The sequence below is a fragment of the Cervus canadensis genome, chromosome 27, assembly GCF_019320065.1.
Source record: "Cervus canadensis isolate Bull #8, Minnesota chromosome 27, ASM1932006v1, whole genome shotgun sequence".
In the NCBI taxonomy this organism is placed as follows: domain Eukaryota; kingdom Metazoa; phylum Chordata; class Mammalia; order Artiodactyla; family Cervidae; genus Cervus; species Cervus canadensis.
Genome location: NC_057412.1, coordinates 1,161,625 through 1,177,635, shown reverse-complemented (window position 1 = coordinate 1,177,635; position 16,011 = coordinate 1,161,625). Strand labels below are relative to the sequence as shown.

At 44.7% G+C, this 16,011-nt stretch overlaps 2 protein-coding genes across 13 annotated transcripts in view; one reads left to right on the top strand and one right to left on the bottom strand.

Annotated features, from left to right (window-relative positions):
* CRYZL1 (crystallin zeta like 1) overlaps nt 1-4,553 on the bottom strand; it is a 33,410-nt gene extending 28,857 nt beyond the window's left edge. For 2 of the 5 annotated variants that reach the window (XM_043448787.1, XM_043448789.1), the window contains exon 1: nt 4,118-4,138. The gene's annotated coding sequence lies outside the window, so the exon portion shown is untranslated. Of the gene's footprint in view, nt 1-4,117; nt 4,140-4,425 lie in introns of those variants that run through there. The other 3 variants (XM_043448788.1, XM_043448790.1, XM_043448786.1) reach the window with 3 other exon arrangements.
* An 827-nt stretch (nt 4,554-5,380) lies between these two features.
* Nucleotides 5,381-16,011, top strand: part of ITSN1 (intersectin 1) — a 251,838-nt gene continuing 241,207 nt past the window's right edge. For 4 of the 8 annotated variants that reach the window (XM_043448750.1, XM_043448748.1, XM_043448755.1 and 1 more), the window contains exon 1: nt 5,381-5,646. The gene's annotated coding sequence lies outside the window, so the exon portion shown is untranslated. The remainder of the gene's footprint in view (nt 5,647-16,011) is intronic. The other 4 variants (XM_043448749.1, XM_043448746.1, XM_043448751.1 and 1 more) reach the window with 4 other exon arrangements.

The window sequence follows — 16,011 nt, the reverse complement described above, 5'->3', positions numbered from 1 at the left end:
TGACATGGTCCCTATTAGTAGATGGATTTAAATCAGAGGCTGGATACACATTTACAGCAGCATCATAAGGGAGATTCAAGCATCAGTTGAGGGGGATGGGAATGAGATTACCATATCAAAGTCTCTTCTGATTATGAGAGTCTAGATTTATATGGACATTATCAAGACATACTTGATTGAATTTTTATACAAGTGGGGCGTCCTCTTTACATCTCACATAAGTTGAGATCTAAAGCTAGGTGAAGAATTAGGAAAGGAAAATAATTTTTTGGTAAAGGCTTTATGTGGAAGCAAGACAAGAGACATTTAATTAGCTATGTCAAACTGTTGCCTATCCATGCAACAAGTGGCTTCCAACAACGACCTCTTCTGAATATCAAAAGAATTTTTGATTAATTCTCCTCCCTCCAAGAGAGCTTAACTTTTGTTATTTGTTGATTTACAAAATACCTTTTCACTTAAGAATTCTTTTTTTTTTTTCCACTTAAGAATTCTTATTAGTGGACCCCCTTGCCAGTACTGCTGGAGGGTGGGTAGTGGGTGGTTTGGGGAAGTGGGATGGTCATTAATCACAGATTAGAAGTCATTGCTCCAGTTTCTATTTGCTGTAGGGCCATTTGATACAGTAAGATTCAGAACAACAGAAACTTAACCTTCATTTATATTTCTGAGTTAGCGTCCTATTTTCCCATGTTGTACTACTGGGGAACAGTGCAGCCAATGGTGTCATGAATGGCAGTCTTCCCTTCCTGCTGGCTTGATCATGTGATACTGGGACAAGGCAAGGGATGAGGAAGATAAACTGAGGGATCCTCCCTACATTTTTACTACATTCTCCCTCCTTTCCAACTGACTTAAGGGATCATCTTCTCCATACACCAATATAATTGCAGTCTGTCAACACTTAATTCTCTAAATCACTATAGGGTCTTTAATCATTACTTACTTCAGATGCAAAGTAGGAACTGTACTTTTGATTAAATATTTACTAATAAATTCACCATCAAGGGAAAATAATTTCACAAGATGTCATCTTTACTACAATGTATAAAAAGACCTAACAGAAGCAGAAGATATCAAGAAGAAATGGCAAGAATACACAGAAAAAACTGTACAAAAAAGATCTTCACAATCCAGATAATCACAATGGTGTGATCACTCCCCTAGAGCCAGACATCCTGGAATGTGAAGTCAAGTGGGCCTTAGAAGGCATCACTATGAACAAAGCTAGTGGAGGTGATGGAATTTCAATTGAGCTATTTCAAATCCTGAAAGATGATGCTGTGAAAGTGCTGCACTCAATATGCCAGCAAATTTGGAAAACTCAGCAGTGGCCACAGGACTGGAAAAGGTCCGTTTTCATTCCAATCCCAAAGAAAGGCAATCCCAAAGAATGCTCAAACTACCGCACAACTGCACTCATCTCACACGCTAGTAAAGAAATGCTCAAAATTCTTCAAGCCAGGCTTCAGCAATACGTGAACCGAGAACTTCCAGATGTTCAAGCTGGTTTTAGAAAAGACAGAGGAACCAGAGATCAAATTGCCAACATCTGCTGGATCACTGAAAAAGCAAGAGAATTCCAGAAAAACATCTATTTCTGCTTTATTGACTACGCCAAAGCCTTCGACTGTGTGGATCACAATCAACTGCGGAAAATTCTGAAAGAGATGGGAATACCAGACCACCTGACCTGCCTCTTGAGAAACCTGAATGCAGGTCAGGAAGCAACAGTTAGAACTGGACATGGAACAGCAGACTGGTTCCAAACAGGAAAAGGAGTACGTCAAGGCTGTATATTGTCACCCTGCTTATTTAACTTATATGCAGAGTACATCATGAGAAACGCTGGGCTGGAAGAAGCACAAGCTGGAATCAAGGTTGCCGGGAGAAATATCAATAACCTCAGATATGCAGATGACACCACCCTTATGGCAGAGAGTGAAGAGGAACTAAAAAGCCTCTTGATGAAAGTGAAAGAGCAGAGTGAAAAAGTTGGCTTAAAGCTCAACATTCAGAAAACTAAGATCATGGCATCTGGTCTCATCACCTCATGGGAAATAGATGGGGAGACAGTGGAAACAGTGGCTGACTTTATTTTTTTGGGCTCCAAAATCACTGCAGATGATGATTGCAGCCATGAAATTAAAAGACGCTTACTCCTTGGGAGGAAAGTTATGACCAACCTAGACAGCATATTAAAAAGCAGAGACATTACTTTGCCAACAAAGGTCTGTCTAGTCAAAGCTATGGTTTTTCCAGTAGTCATGTATGGATGTGAGAGTTGGACTGTGAAGAAAGCTGAGTGCCGAAAAATTGATGCTTTCGAACTATGGTGTTGGAGAAGACTCTTGAGAGTCTTGGACTGCAAGGAGATCCAACCAGTCGACCCTAAAGGAGATCAGTCCTGGGTGTTCACTGGAAGGGCTGATGCTGAAGCTTTAGTACTTTGGCCACCTCATGTGAAGAGTTGACTCATTGGAAAAAGCCCTGATGCTGGGAGGGATTGGGGGCAGGAGGAGAAGGGGACGACAGAGCATAAGATAGTTGGATGGCATCACCAACTTGATGGACATGGGTTTGAGTAAGCTCTGGGAGTTGGTGATGGACAGGGAGGCCTGGTGTGCTGCGATTCATGGGGTCGCAAAGAGTCAGACATGACTGAGCGATTGAACTGAACTGATAAAAAGAATTATTTTGCAAAAATACTAAAGTTGTATTTGAACTATTCTATGTGAAGTTTGCATGAGCAAGAAAAGATTCACTTTTATCAATGAATAAAAGATTTCACCAAAAACAAACCCCAAAACATTGTGATTGCAAGGTGAAACGTTTTAAGAATTCCCAAGCCTTCCCACTTTCCTCCTTCAAGGTGGTACACAGATGAACCAAGACACACTGTCCAGGGTATAGTCCTGGGTACAGTACAGTACAGTATAGTACAGGGTAAAGCCTATATATCTCCTTGAGGTTTGGAACACTCTTCTTCAATTTAGAACTTTGATATTGAATGGACACCACAGAGAGTTGTAAGACTATCCAAATATTTCACTACAACTGAGGGAACTGTGCCTTCTATGGTGAACCCTCTGTTTGACATCTGAATGTCTCAGGATTAGCTGTAAACTAGAGCAGAGGCATCAATGAATTGAAATTAGTGAAAAAATGTAATAATTATACACTACGGTGATTGATGGATTTAGAAGTCCTAAGTGACCCTACTCTGAATCCTGGCTTTTCCACTTATTCAGAGTATGACCTACATATACTAGGTAATTTTAACCATCTGGGCCTTAAATTCCACACCTGTAAAACAGGAGAGTAACAGTAAGGCTTAAATAATACATGTAAAGCACTCAAGTACAATACCTGGCACAAAGGAAGTGTTGAATAAATGCTGGCTGTTTGCACTATTATTTCTGTAAATTGAGTGGGGATCTGGTAAAGTACTTCCAAAATCCATCTCACAGAGCAGTAAGGGGTTTTGTCAGAGGCAACCCAAGATTTAATACCTTTTAATTTCTGCAGTGGGTTGTATCATCCTGAAGCCCGTGAACTGTGCCTAGTCAGAACTGAGATGTACTGTTAGCATAAGATGTCCATCAGGTTTCTTCAAATGTGAAGAAAATGAATGTACAAAATCTCGATTTTTAAACATTTGATTACGTTCTGATATGATATTTTAGATATACTTTAAATAAAACTCTAGCATTAATTTCACATATTTCTCTTCATTTTTTTTTTTTTAAGTGGCTTCCATTAAATATGCAAAACCTTGGTGCCTGTAACCTGGACTGGCAGCACCTGAGGGCTTGTCAGAAACGGAGATTCTCAGGACCCGCCCACACCCTCAGCATCACCGTCTGCACTTCAAAACGGTTCTAGGTGGTTCTCACGCGTTGCTCCAGAGTATTCCTCCCTTTAGCTTAATCTGGAGGGCAAATCTGGCCCTAGAGTTACACAAACCCGAATGCCCCTGCTTTAGGTAATTGTCCCCGGCGAGGGGGCGGGGGTGGGAGTGACGGAGGAGAAAGCAGTCGTATAGAAGCAGTAAGGCAGAAAGAAAAAGAAACTCATGTATAGAAACAAAAAGACGCGGGAGTGGGTAAAATCCAACCTGGGAGTCTCGGTGGAAGGAAACTTCCAGACTTTTGCTTCCATGAAAGTGGAGGAAGATGCAAGCTGAAATAACATCCACCATCAAAACCAGTAAAGACCAGGAAATCGTCAGGCAAATCAAGTATCTCCCGCCCCTCAGCGGCCTCAGCTAAGCCAGCTAGGCCTGAGCCCGAGAAGTGTTAATAAGGTTGGGGTACTACGGGAACCACCCTGCGCCCCAGGGCTGGACGGTCCCTCTGGGCGTCTCCCGAGCTTCCGCCCAAAGCCCGGTTTCCCAAGACTCGTAGCGCGTCTCTTTGCGCTCACCTGCCTCGGAGCGGCTCCAACGGCCTGCAGTTTCACCTCCGCCACCTTCGAGCCCCTCAGTAGAGGACCCGCCCCCTAAGCGCCAGGGCCTGTTCCCATTGGTCAGGTCGCTCGTCAGTCTCGCACTCTAGAGACCGCCACAGCAACCGAACGCGGAACTACATCTCCCGGCATGCTCCAAGGCGACGCGCCTGGGGCTTCCAATCAATGCGCGGAGACGGCCATAGCAACCGAACGCGGAACTACATCTCCCGGCATGCTCCACGGCGACGCGCCTGGGGCTTCCAATCAATGCGCGGAGACGGCCATAGCAACCGAACGCGGAACTACATCTCCCGGCATGCTCCACGGCGACGCGCCTGTGGCTACCAATCAATGCGCGAAGTCCTAGAGGCCGACGGGTTCAGCTTTATGTAAATTTGTTCAAGACCACACCCTTCCTCATTCCAACCGTATCCCCATCACCTTCCTGGGACTGTGCCCCGCCCTCCTTGTGCCTCTACATTGTTCTCTCCTGTGACACCTGCCGTTAGTTAGTTGAAGACGCCTAACTTGTACCTCGCCTCGCACAGCAACGGCCAAATGGCACCGAGACCGTGGAACAAAACGTTCTGAAGCCCGACACAGACGCTTCTATGCCCGTCGGGAAACCCTACGCCAGAGGCCTGCTTCGGGAAAGGGGGCGGGACGGCGGGGGAGGGGGGGTTAGGGCGGCCAGGCCCCGCCCCCTCTGAGCTTGCTGATTTGTCGATCCGGCTGTCACTCCGTCCTCCTCCAGATTTTTTTTTTTTTCAGTTGCGTTTCCCCCGCGGTGGGCGGGGCTAGAAGGAGGGGGGCGGGAGGAGGTGTGAACCCTTTCTTTCGATTGGTTGTTTTTTCATTGTCCCCACCCACCCCCCGTGGGCGGAGACGAAGGGGCGGAGAGGGCGCGGGGGAGGCAGGTCCCCGGGGAGATGAGGAGATAGGCGGGAGCGAGGGACAGAGGGAGGGGAGCGAAGGGAGGCAAAGAGCTGAGGTGGAGACGGGAGGGCGCGCAGCTTGGTTGCTCGGTAGTACGGCGGCTCGCGAGGGAGAATCCCGGGCGGACTCCGGGACGCCCCGAGAGGCGGGCGGGGATGGTGTGCGGGGCTGCGGCTCCTGCGTCCCCTTCCCGCGGCGACTGAGCTGCACTGATTTTTTTTGTCCCCCTGAGGCGGCAGCGTGGACCCGCCTGGAGATGAGGTGAGGAGAGAGCTGGACCGCGTCGGCTTTCCTTGCACCGGGCAGGCGGCGGGGGCGAGGGTGGGCGCGATGGCCGCCCGGGACGCCCGTCCATCCCCTTCCGACCCCGGGGCCAGTGTGCGCGTCCCTCCCAGCGCCCTTCACCCTGAGCCGCGCGCCCTGGAGACGCCCGTGTGTCTCGTCCTTCCCATCCTCCCGGGCCGCCGGGGGTGGCTGGGTGGGTGGTGGGTGGTGGCGGCCGGCTGGCACGCGCCGGGAGGCCGGGGCTCCGCGGCGGACCGAGGCTGGGGGGTGGGCGGCGGCCGCGGGACGGGCTTCGGGGGGTTGAATGGGCATTGGTCGCCGTGGCCGGCCGAGCGTGGGGGAGGTCCCGTCCTTTCTCTAGGGGCACGCGGGCGGTGGGGTCCCTTGCAGGGCTGACCTCGCTGCCCGCGGTCGCCCGAGTGGGGCGGGCGGGCCGAGCCTCGCCTCCTCCGCCAGCCTGCCGGGGATCCGGAATGCCCGGCCTCTCCTCCCCGGCTCATCCCTTCTTTTCTCTCCTCCGCCCGCAAGGAAAAAAAAAAAAAAACCAACCCTGTCAGTGAAGGGCAGTCAATGCCGTTTTGGCCCCGCGTCCTCCTGCTGGGACTGACTTGACTCCGGTGGTATTTCACAGAAAGCGGCTCTTCCTTTCAAGGGGGGAGCGCGTCCCCGGCATCGGCCGCTTCCCTTTCCCCTTCTTTACGCACTGACACGGTTTTACGGTGTGGACCGGAGGCACAGTTGCCAGGCTCTGTCTGGCTTGACCGAGGAAAATGCAGTCAGAATCCCCAGGAAGAGGAAACCGACGAGGAATGGGGTTGCGCCTTTCCCTCTTACTTCTTGTTTGCCTTTTGGATTAGGAAGCACCTTCGTAGATTACATTTCCTGTGGGCATCTTTTGTTGTGATGCATACTAAAGGTTTTGCTTTTGAAGAAAACAGTTAGGGGCTTCTGCGTTGAGTTAGAGGCTCTGGAGATTTTTTTGCCAGCCTCTTAATATGAAAGTTTCCTTTAGAACTTTGCCATCCTCAGTGCTATTCTGGAGGCAGCACCAGCCAGAAAATTTAAATAGATGCGACTCCTAATAGGTTTCTTTGTGCTTTATCTGCTGGCATCCTGCTCTTAATGTTTACGTGGTCGGGACGTCCAAATAATAAAAGCAAGTGCAATAAAAAGTGTAGATAATAAAAAACAAGTACCGTGCCAAAAATACATCTGGAAAATCTCAATTCTGTCATCGGAGAGGCAGTTTTTACTAATCCCTTTGAATGGATGAAGACCAGGCTCAGTGTTTATGTAGTGGACAGGATCTGAGGGTAGGAATTGGGACATGGAGCCAGCAGGCCGGCTGGTTTATGTAGTGCTACACTTACCGTCTGAAATAGGAGTATATTTCTTGGGATACCTTTATTTTTATATGACTTAAGGTGCAGAAGCTTAGTACCCATCCAAAGTTATGATTTCTACTTATCATGGAGAACAAAATGCTGTGTTTTGTTTTTAAATTTTTAATAGTTCACCTGAAACATTTATGTTATTTTTATGATTGTTTGCTTATAACAAAAGAAGAAAAACATTTTTCAATATTGAGTCCTTTCTGTAGGACAGTTGTAAAGAAGCCAAAAACTTTAGGTAATCCAAATTCGGAAATGAAGGACACTAATTTAGTGATGGTCCAAAAGCTATTTAAGACTTCTATAAGTAGCTCCAGTAGGGTGAATTTCTGATAGAATTGTTTTTGAAGGCTATTTTCTTTATTTAAGAATGTATCTATTGAAATTTCTGAGGCACATGGTACCTTCACAAAAGTCTATTATTATTCTGCCTGAGTAAGAGAGGAAATGAACACATTTTTGATGTACTTTGGAACCCTGTGGATTGTTCAGATACTAAGCATTGTGAAATAGGGCATAAAATGAGTGGTAGCAAGTTAGTTCCGTGAAATGTTTGTCTCTCTTAGCTTTTTTTTTTTTTTTTTGCAATTGACTAGCAGTTTCCTTTGTCTTAATGCTTATCCCTCTTATCGGAAATAAAGCTCTGCTTAAGTTCATGTTTTCTCAAAATAACTAGATTGAGGCAAACTCAAATCTCCATAAAGGGGGTTAAGGAGGAGGTGCCGTTAAATTCATCTACTCTTACTCAGCTTTTTAATGTGGGCTTGTGAATTACAGGTAATTAATTACAGGTCAGTCGGGTTTATATTCCTCAGTTCACATCCCACTGCCATAGGGCTCTTCTCTTGTGAGTGATCTTTCTCTTCTGAATGGTTCCACTTACTGGCAGGTTTCTCAATGTCTAGACCTCAGATCACTTACATCAACATAACGTGAAGTTCTTGGTAAAAATACAGACTCCTGGGATCTGATATCCAACTTCTCCAGGAAGTTTTCTTACACAGTAGCATTGGAGAACCACTGGCATTGTGGTTCCTTATCACTGTGTGTCCCCAGACCGTGTCCTGAAGAGGATGGCATGTTTTTCAAATGACAGAGTAACTTTCATACCTTGGACGTCTAGTAAAAAACCATGACCTTCAGATATGTAAGGCACCTGTAATAATATATCTCAGAAGGGCAGAGATCACTGTACCTCCTAGAGTAGTGCCTGGAGGAACTCTATGAAATATTTGAGTGAATTACATCACAGTGAGCCCACACCTTTAAACTTTTACTTGTAAAGTTAATCTTATCATTTCATAGTCACTTTATATAAACTGGGAGCCATAAGTACCACACCCCAGTCATTTCTGTAAGTTTGGTTCTGAAAGGAGAGAACCTTTCCCAAGCATAACTCAAGAGGATAAGCTGAAAAGAAGGCTCCTAGCAAAATGTTTGCTTAGACTCAAAATGTAAATTTAAGTCACAGCATAATGGTAAATTATTTGCTATCAGTACATCAGAATGCCATTTTATAACCTATGATAAGACCAATATAATGTAATAAAAATTGGATTTTCCCAAAAGAAAGAAAATTGGTAATTTTCCAATTTTATTGTTCATACTCCTAATATATGATCTTCACTCCTTTCTGTTAGAGCCCAGCATAGGCCCCATAAATAACAGCTTCTGCTGTGTAGTTGAGGGTATGGATAGTTAAGAGTGCAACCTCTAGAGAATATTGGGTTTGACCATACATAGTCTGTGACTTGGGGCTTCCCTAGTAGCTCAGCTGGTAAACAATCTGCCTGCAATGCAGGAGACCCCAGTTGGGTTCCTGGGTGGGGAAGATCCTCTGGAAAAGGGATCGGCTACCCACTCCAATGTTCTTGGGCTTCCCTTGTGGCTCAGATGGTAAAGAATCTGCCTGCAATGTGGGAGATCTGGGTTTGATCCCTGGGTCAGGAAGATCCTCTGGAGGAGGGCATGGCAACCCACTCCAGTATTCTTGCCTGGAAAATCCCCATGAACAGAGGAGCCTGGAGGGCGACAGTCCATGGGGTCGTGAAGAGTCAGACAGGACGGAGCAACTAGGCACCACACAGCATGGTCTGTGACTTTGATCTGGTCACCTAACCTCTCAGTGCCTCAGTTTTCTCAGCTGAAAATGGGAATTGTTGTAGTAAAATGTAATACTTCTAGGACTTCTGTGGTGGTCCAGTGGTTAAGAATCCACCTGTCAATGCAGTGGACGTGGGTTCAATCCCTGGTCCGGGAAGATTCCACATGCCACGCACGGCACAGCTAAGCCCAGTGTGACGCAGCGGCTGAGCCCACATGTCCTGGAGCCTGTGCTCCGCAGGAAGAGAAGCCTCACAGAGAGAAGCCCGCGCACCACAACTATAGTTGTGCAGTGCTGGGCTGCGCTGTGTTTTAGCCCTCACCCTCACCCTTCACCTCTGGAGCCACCAGGGCCGCCCTGGTTGCGCCCACTGACGCAACTAAAGAGAGCAGCACAGAAGACCCAGCTCGGCCAAAATTTTAAAAATCAAATTCAAAAAAGGAAATTATTTTAAAAATTTAATACTTCTAAATTCTCACTTAAGTTCTTGAGACGCATTATTTAATATATGTTAGTTATGATGATAAAATATTGAGATATATAAAAATGTATGAAACTCTAGCTAGTCTGTTCAGTTTTTGTACTAATGTACTTTATGGTAGTAAGTAGAAATCCTTTGCTTAAAAAGAAGTCTCTTGCTAATTTCCTGGCACTGAATATGTATAATTTTAAAATTACAGTAATAATTAAACATTAAAGTAACTAATAAAACATCAGGTTCTAGGCAGATTTTTTTCTAAGTAAAAATAAGCCTGTCATGCCTCTCAGCTTAATTGTACTATTTCAGAAAGAATCTGTTAATCACTTTAGATGATCCCTTGTATTTTAAAGAATTACATGTTTGTGGTAGAACAATTGAAATATAGGAAAGTAAAGAGTAGAAAACCATAAAATACTTAGAGGTCCACTACCTGAATACATTTCTCCAAACAGTTTTTTCTCTGTGCTATTTGTCAGTATATGAAATTTTGGTTAGCAAATATGGGATCCTGGTATACATATGGTTGTTTCCTAACCTGTGCTTCTTAACATCTCATTATGAATCATTTCTTCTCTATGTAGTCAGTTGTAATGTTGACTGAATAATATTCCATTTTGTGAATCTATGATTTATTTATTTATTTATTTGGCTGCATCGGGTCTTCGTTGTGGAATACAGCCTCCGTTGCCCAAGGCATGTGGGATCTTGGTTCCCTGACTAGGGATTGAACCCGCATCCTCTGAATTGGAAGGTGGATTTTTTACCTCTGGACCACCAGGGAAAGTCCCCAACCAATTTGTTTTTATTAAACATTATTTTTCTCCCACTGCTATTATCATCATCTCTGCAATAACTGTCCTCCATGCATCTCTATATATACCTTTGAGAATTTTTTTTTCCCTTTAGGATAAATTTCTAGAGGTGTGATTGTAAGATCAAAGTACATATTATGGTTTAAGGGTTTTTGATACATCCTTTCAGTTAGTCATTTAGAAAGGCTGTAGCAATTTACACTCAGCATGTTGTATAAGAGTTCCGTTTCCCTCCCCCTTCCTTTTTTTGAGGAATGACTTATTAAGTGACCAACCTAGGGAATTGTTTTATCTTTAGGAAGAAGAGTGGGTTGTTATTGTGAACATGTTGATGATGTGATCTGGAAGCTGGAAATTCATACACCTGGAAGAATAATAGCTAAAACTTATCAAGTCCGTTTATAGCATTTTATAAGCATAAACTTGCTTAAATTTTACAAATTCTCAGTTTTTTAGATGAATGTGACTTGAGAACCAAAATACCCTCTGTTAAATCACAGGAGCCAGCAAGTGACTCTGCAGAATGGTCACTCTAGAGCCCAAACTCCACAGTGCTGGACTGCCTCTTGCCTGCAAATGTTGTACGGGTATTGGGGTACTTTTTGCATTCCTGATTTCTGTTTGAGACTAACCTAGCAGTTTCTTGGCATGTATTCATTTATAAAGTAGGTGGCACACAGATTCAAAGCCCTCTCAGTGAGGAGTTAGTCTCAACTTAGCTCACAAATAAGCCTCCTGTCCTGTCTAGCATTCACCTCTGAAAGCACTATGCTACCCTTTACTCTGTAGTAGTTTTCCTAAAACACCCCCATATGAAAAACAGGATCAGAGTCACAGAGCACAGTTGGAAAAGGCAGTTTACTTGGTGTGGACTTGCCTTGGAAATGCAAGACAAGTGGGCTTAGGGACAGAAGTCAGCTTAGGGAGGCAGCTGGGAACCTGTACAAACATTTCCACCTCAGCCTGGTTGGAGAATTGAAGTGTCTGGTGGAAGTTCAGGAATACAAAGGCCTTACTGTAGAGATGTCACCCATCCACTGGGAGATTGTTTTTTTGTTTTTTTTTTTTTAAAAACCCTTCTAAAGTGTGATGGTAGAAGATCATTGATGTTTCCTTGCTAATGACTAGCCTGCTAACAAGGTGAATTTCCAGTAAGCTAATCTGTTTGATACTTTGGCCACCTGATGCGAAGAACTCAGTCCTTGGGAAAGACCCTGATGCTGGGAAAGATTGAAGGCAGGAGGAGAAGGAGACGACAGAGGATGAGATGGTTGGATGGTATCACTGACTGAATGGACATGAGTTTGAGTAAACTCTGGGAGTGGGTGATGGACAGGGAGGCCTGGCGTGCTGTAGTCCGTGGGGTCGCAAAGAGTCAGACACAACTGAGTGACTGAACTGAACTGAATCTGTTTGAATTTGCCATCGCTCTCTTTTTCTAGTAGGATTAATGATTGGCAGCTTACCTTGCCAGCTTGTCTCCCAGAGAGAGGGTTGGTGAAATCGTTTTGGCTTCAGCTCTCTGGCCTGAGTTTGTGCTGCTGAGCGAGGCAGGCTCACTGTTGGGCTGGTCACCAAAACCCTTCTCAGCATTGTGTGGGCCAGGGCTCCACCCAGCCGGGTGGGAGTGGTCCTGAGACCCCTTCATTCCTCATCCAGTGGTGGAGCCAGGAGCTGAACTGAGGGATGTGATAGTTTCAGACTCACCTGAATTTGAATGTGAAAATTACAAGGTCACAGCAGTTGGTCAGAATTTTTGTTTTATTCTTGGTTAAAATTAAACAGCCTCTCCTTCATGCAGGAGGACCAGCTTTGGATCCTCTGTGCCTTGGGGAGCATTTTGACTGGCTTCTTTTTCAGGGATGGTTCTATTCATCCTTGCAAGTCCCTTTGGTGACCGGTGAGGTGATACAGCTGCAGGAAATGGGCAAAGCCAACTGGCTTTTCTGCCATGTTTTCACCAGCCTGGTTAAGGAGAACACTGATTCTTGTGATAAAAGCTGGGGGACAAGATGCCATTGGAGCCATTTGTTGTGTTTGTGTAGAGGCCTACTCACCTCTCTCTGAGGCAAATTTTCTGACCAGCTTTATTCTAACAAGGGTGAAAGTAAAGCATTAATTGCTCAGTTGTGTCAGACTTTTTGCGATCCCATGGACTGCAGCCTGCCAGGCTCCTCTGTCCATGGAATTCTCCAGGCAAGAATATTGGAGTAGGTTGCCATTCCCTCTCCAGGGGATCTTCCTGACCCAGGGGTTGAACCCACATCTCCCGCATTGCAGGCAGATTCTTTACCACTGAGCCACCAGGGAAACCCTATATCAAGGGTAGTGTGTTGTTTTATAAGCCATTGAATAAACACACACATGTACTCATTCCTGTGCACTATCTATAACAAGAGTATTTGTTGTGCATCCACTGTTTTATAAAAATCAATTCATTTCTCCTGTAATCTTAAAGATAATAGATTTTAGAAGCAAGTAGCCTTTCAGTTTCTGGACTCATTTGGAAGTCAACTGCTCCATTCTTACAGAATTGGAATATCCCATTTTGATCACTGACATATAAAAACTGTACAGCTAGTAATTAGAGAAACCTTGAAAAGTTGACCAAACAATTTAGTGGTATATTCCTGGTATGTATACCAGGCTTCAGTGATGAAAATTCCCTCCTCCTCTCTTCTTCCCTTACAAAAAAGTATTGTTAAACAAAGTCAGTCAGTGATAATGTCTGTTATAGGTAGTACTGCTTATATTTTCAGATACCTTGAGATATAGTTAATAAAATTGCTGTTTTAGTATTTTGAAGAATCCTCCCGTTAGTGCAAGATACATGTGTTTGATCCCTGATCTGGGAAGACCCACACGCCATGGAGCAACTAAGCCTGTGTGCCGCAGCTACTGAGCCCACGTGCCAGCTACTGAAGCCTCCACGCCCTAGAGCCTGTGCTCCGCAACAGGAGAGTAGCCCCTGCTCTTTGCAACTAGAGAAAGGCCCTCTCAGCCACGAAGACCAAGCATGGCTGAAAATAGATACATAAATCAAATTATAAACAAATGTAAGCGCTCTCAAAACAAAACAAAAAAGAAATGAAAAAAAAGATGATCAGAGAAACTGAGGAGGAGGAGAACTTGGTAGAGGGGTTGAATAGGGGGTGGGTTCCACGAGAGAGGAAGGGTTGTCCTCACGACCTGGAACAGGGTCCAGTGCATGGTGGCCACTCAGCAGTCATGCTGGCGTACTGAATAGGTTAGTGTTTGAGGCTCTGTTTACCTGGAGACCTAAGTCACCCGGGGGGAGGTGAGCACTGGAGAGACAGGTGAGGTATAGAGCAGACAGGTGCCGGCTTGGATTTTACTCGGAGTCAGAGGAGGTAGATGCTGATGTCAGTTTTAAGCAGGTGAGACCCTTTTGTTTGACTAGATCCCTCTGGATGTTATGTGGGAGTGACTTGGAGGGCAGTGAGAGGGAAATGTTGAATTAACAGGCGCCCCCTCCCCCCATCCCCCCGCTGTCGGTTACCTGAAAGTTGACATTTCTACCTGTCCTTGTACTCTTTCTTTACCGTGAGGGTAGTATGATTTACTCTTTGATGGGGTGACTTTTCAAAGTTCTCTGAGGAAGAGAACCCCTTAAAATCATTATTCTTATGGATCAAGGAAAACAACACCATGTAAAATAAAGATCGGGAATCATTTAACTTCTTAGCCATTAACTTAACTGAGGTTATGGCTATAGATTTCTGGTAGCAGAGATTTTTCTGTTTGCATTTTTTGGTGAAAAAAACTTAATATACGGAAACGAATCCTTAGAATAGGGTTTTATGAATTGAATGTCTATAGAAGCTATGCACTTGGAGGAAGATCCAGTTTGTAAAGTGCTAATATTGTCTGTCCAATCTGGTGTTTTAATTAGTATCAAAGGAAGGGAAATACTGCCGTAATTGTAACCTTACGTTACTCCCTTAGTTCAATTAGTTTTAAACCATAGTCATTATCTGTTATCTTTAGTTGTTGTGATCTCATTAGATGAAGTGATATTGTAGTTGTGATTTGGGAGATTAAAAAAATAACATGTTTTTTCTTATTACCAAAACGATATATGTTTATTGAAGACAGCTTTGGAAAATACAGGTAATGAAGTAAAAAAGCATACTCCAAATCTCCTTGACCAGAAATGATGCCTGTCCATATGCTGGGAAGGGTCAGCTTTGCTCAGATTGCCTGGGAGACTCGCAGGCCTGTTTGGGACTCTGGGACCTGGAGATGGGACAGCGCAGGGTCAGGCAGCCTACACATTCGTGGCCCTGGGAACATGTGTCTTGGTGCTTCTACACCTTCTAGGTCTTTAAGAGAAGTTGAAAATTTAGAAATATGGATTTAATGTGAAATCTCAAATTTTTATGTGAGCCACAACTACTAATAACACACTGGGATTCAAGCAGAGCAGACCTGAGGGCTGCATTCAGTCTTTGTTGCCTTGCCAGCTTATAACCTCAACCACGTATAGTTGTGTAGCCTGTGTTTCTCTCTCAGTTCAGTTCAGTTCAGTCGCTCAGTCATGTCCGACTCTTTGCGACCCCATGGACTGCAGCAGGCTAGGCCTCCCTGTCCATCACCAACTCCCAGAGCTTGCTCAAACTCATGTCCATTCAGTCACTGATGCCATCCAACCATCTCATCCTCTGTCGTCCCCTTCTCCTCCCGCCTTCAATCTTTCCCAGCATCAGGGTCTTTTCCAATGAGTCATTTCTTTGCATCAGGTGGCCAAAGTGTTGGAGTTTCAGCTTCAACATCAGTCCTTCCAATGAATATTCAGGACTGATTTCCTTTAGGATGGACCAGTTGGATCTCCTTGCAGTCCAAGGGACTCTCATGAATCTTCTCCAACACCACAGTTCAAAAGCATCAGTTCTTCGGCACTCAGCCTTCTTTATGGTTCAACTCTTACATCCATATGTGACTCCTGGAAAAATAATAGCTTTGACTAGACAAACCTTTGTTGGCAAAGTAATGTCTCTGCTTTTTAACATGCTGTCTAGGTTGGTCATAGCTTTTCTTCCAAAGAGTAAGTGTCTTTTAATTTCATGGCTGAAGTCACCATCTGTAGTGATTTTGGAGACCAAGAAAATAGTCTGTCACTGTTTCCCGTCTATTTGCCATGAAGTGATGGGACTGGATGCCATGATCTTTGTTTTTTGAATGTTAAGTTTTTTTTTTTTAATGCTTTCAGTATTCTTTTCCAGTTTTATTTATTTATTTTTTTCATTTATTTTTATTAGTTGGAGGCCAACCATTTCACAGCATTGCAGTGGGTTTTGTCATACATTGACATGAATCAGCCATGGAGTTACATGTATTCCCCATCCCGATCCCCCCTCCCACCTCCCTCTCCACCCGATTCCTCTGGGTCTTCCCAGTGCACCAGGCCCGGGCACTTGTCTCATGCATCCTACCTGGGCTGGTGATCTGTTTCACCATAGATAGTATACATGCTGTTCTTTTGAAACATCCCACCCTCACCTTCTCCCACAGAGTTCAAAAGTCTGTTCTGTA